Consider the following 3428-nt stretch of genomic DNA (forward strand, 5'->3'; position numbering starts at 1 on the left):
CTATATGAAGCTGGGTACAAAATTATTTGAAATAGACTTAATCTATTCAATTGCATAAGTTGCAAATTGAGGCTCAATTTGTAGTTGGGTCTTAATTAGAAAGGAAAATATGACGGTCAAATTTTGGTGTGTGACACTGGTGCCAGTTTTGATAAAGGTGGCCATTTGAAACTTGTTCTTCAGATGTGAACTGTTTTACTTTACCAGCATTTTATTTTTCTATTTCAGAAAGTACATATGAATGATTATGGTTCTGTTGACATCCATGAAGAAGTAACTGCAGTTGCATGTGGTTGAGACTGACGTTGCTCAATAATCCTTCACAGCAAGCCACAAGCACGGCAAATTTCTTTCAGAAGAGCTCATGTTGCAGGACAATCATTTTCAGCTGGTGAGTGGGCATTAAACCACTGAGGACTCACAGCATTTCCCCATACTGAATATCAGATCTCCAGCATTTATAACATTTTGCTTTTGGGAGGATTGTCGCAAGCTGGTGATAAACCAAACTACGTAAATGAACAACAATTTAGCATATATTATTACTTGCTTCTGAACCCCTCCTCCACCCCACTTTGGGATTCAGGGTGAATAATTGCACTCCAGTTCCGGGCAATCCTCAGTTGACTGGCACCTGCACAATCTGCCACAGATGGGGCAGGAGTTAGTCGGGTATCAACTTCCTCTAAGGCAAGGACAACCATAGTATATGTAACCAAAGTCCAAAGTCCCTCATCTTTGGAATCATTCTAGTAAATCTCTTTTGCTCCTTTCTAAAACTTTGCATCTTTCCTAGGGTGTGATGATAGAAATGGATACAAGACTACATTTGTGATTGAGTGTTTCAATATGCCAATATCTGTCCTATGTACAATGCCTTATTCAAAAAGCCTAGTTTGTTTAACCAGTTCCCCAGCCTCCTTATCACTTTCATTAATTCATGCCAGCATAGCCACATAGCCTCTTCCTGTACCTCTTCTGAATTTGCATCCTCTAATTTATACAACCCACCCCCACCATCACCCAACACACACAAATGCTGGTGGAATGCAGCAGGTCAGGCAGCATCTATAGGAGGAAGTACAGTCAACACTTCGGGGAGCCCCTTCGTCAGGACTAATGGAAAAAAGAGATAGTAAGAGATTTCAAAATGGGAGGGGGAGGGGGAGACCCGAAATGGTAGGAGAAGACAGGAGGGGGAGGGATGAAGCTAAGAGCTGGTAAGTTGATTGGCAAAAGGGATACAAGTCTAAAGAAGGGGGAGTTGCAACATGAAACTAGGCATTTTTCTGCTTTAAGAAACTAATGGAACTAATTGAACTTAAATGGAAAACAAAATTCCACCTATTCCAATCTTTTAACATTTCTCCAAAAGAAGTCAGACTGAACAAGCCATTCCACACAAGAGGAAGTTAGCACCACTCAGAAGAAGACTAACTCATCGAAAATGACAAGAGTTACTGGGATCTACTCAGAATTATGAAGAGTGTTAAACTACAGTGAAGGATGTAGCTAACAAATTGGATCACCAATATCCACAGCCCACTTATCTGGCACTAATTCAGGATGGCGGTTATCACTTAACCAGAGAAATTACCCAATGACATTTCAGTTGCCCTTCCCATCCTCACTGACCTGTCCAACCTGAGCCTTCTCTGCTGCCAAGGAGAGACCCAATGCAAATTAGAGGATAAAAACCTCATGTTCTGCTTTGGTAGTCTATTACCCAGCGGCGTGAATATTGAATTTTCAAATCTGAGGCAATCATTCCCTCTGATGAGTTAACTTTCTCCCTTACCCTACTCTTTATTCCACACCCCACCCCTTCTGATTCTCCTGCTGTCTTTCCATTTTGGTCCTTTGCCTTATACACCTAACCTCAGCCCCTTTACACCCATTTATATCCCTTTCAGGGGAAAAGAAAAAGGAGCCGACTGAGAAAGAAATGGGCAGACAACATTGCAGAGTCGATCAGAGGGAGCAATGCTCCAACCCAGGCACTCACCCACAACCGTGAGGGATGGAGGCAACTGGTGCAGTGCTCATCCATACAGCACCACTACGACCCAGGAAGGTTGTGGGATCTGTAATTGTGACCATAACTCTATATCCCCTTCCCCTTCTTGATCCCATTCACCCACTGCATACACATAATTCACCCACAGGTTCTGCCACCTCCCACCCTTCATCTACCTGCCACTCATCTCTCCCCAAATGATTCCCATTCTCATGTCCTTTACTTGTCAGTGTCCAACTTTGGTAGCCCTTCCTGCTCCTGATTATCTCCCTCCAGCAGCTGTTATCTCCCTTCATTCTCTCCTCCCCCCACCTTGCTCCAGCTCTCTCTCCTTATGTTTCTTTCTTTCTTTCTTTCTTTTTTGTCTGCCTCTATCCACCATTCACACCGTAGATTTTGTAGATGCTGGAACTTTTGAGCAACACAGATGAAATGCTGGAAGAACTCAATAAGCCAAGCAGCATTCTCGGAGGTCAATAATCAGTTTCCATTTTGGGCTGAGTCACTTCATTAGGTCTATTGACTGTTTATTCCTGCATGGATGCGGCCTGTCTTGCTGAGTTCTTCGAGCATTTTGTGTACGTTGCTCCATTTATCATTCACCTGCCATTGTCTCACAACTCCACTCCTGCTCCCCTCCCCTACCTGGCACAATGTACCTGTCTTCCTACATCGCTCTTTAGTCCACCGCTCACCTCGGACTCCTTTCTCACCTCTCTGTACTAGCCATCTTGTTTCTCAAATTTCAGTTCTGACGCAGGGTTTCAACCCAAAACATTGACAATTCCTTTCCTTTTGCAGATGCTGCTCGACCTGCTGATTTCCTTCAGCAAATTGTTTGTCACTCCAGGTTCTAGCTTCTGCAGTCCCTGTGTCTCCAAACCAGGTAGCTATTGTTCCACCAACCTTCTTTCAATAAAATATGGGACTAAAATGCCTCCTGTATGTAGATTGAACTCTGCCTGAAACAATGTCCGTGGGTAGATGGGACTTTTGTACAGTCATAACTGTTCCAAACGGGTTCTGTCACAACCCTCTCATACTGAGTTAAGGTTTTGAAATAGAAGGGTTGTGAAGTGCAGATATTTGGTGTTGTTAGGAGGCTGCTCCCAAGCAGTGCAGGAGATTGCACTCGTCTTGCCTTGAATGCAAGAAATCAACGTTCTGGACTGTTTCCCACCATCTAATGTAATGTCCTTCATCAACAGCTTTGAAGACTGCTATTTTCACATCAATTTGCCTATGTTTTTCAAGGAGCCAGTCACTTTATCGGATGTAGCAAGGATGAAAACCTTTCCAAAGCCCTTGGGAATATATTGGGTGGCTATTACAGATTTCGGAAAAGTAAGAGGTTGTATTATTGGTGATTTCCATGTACCTGCTCTTGGCACTAAAATTCCTGTTCCGAAGA

The 3428-nt window shown here is 43.3% G+C and overlaps 1 long non-coding RNA gene across 1 annotated transcript; it reads left to right on the plus strand.

Annotated features, from left to right (window-relative positions):
• Positions 1–228: 228 nt before the first annotated feature.
• On the plus strand, positions 229–2903 carry LOC132400281 (uncharacterized). The gene is made up of 3 exons (XR_009514206.1): positions 229–391; positions 1914–2074; positions 2819–2903. It is a non-coding gene; the product is annotated as an uncharacterized LOC132400281 (long non-coding RNA).
• Positions 2904–3428: the final 525 nt, after the last annotated feature.

The sequence above is a fragment of the Hypanus sabinus genome, chromosome 10 (assembly GCF_030144855.1).
Source record: "Hypanus sabinus isolate sHypSab1 chromosome 10, sHypSab1.hap1, whole genome shotgun sequence".
NCBI lineage: Eukaryota > Metazoa > Chordata > Chondrichthyes > Myliobatiformes > Dasyatidae > Hypanus > Hypanus sabinus.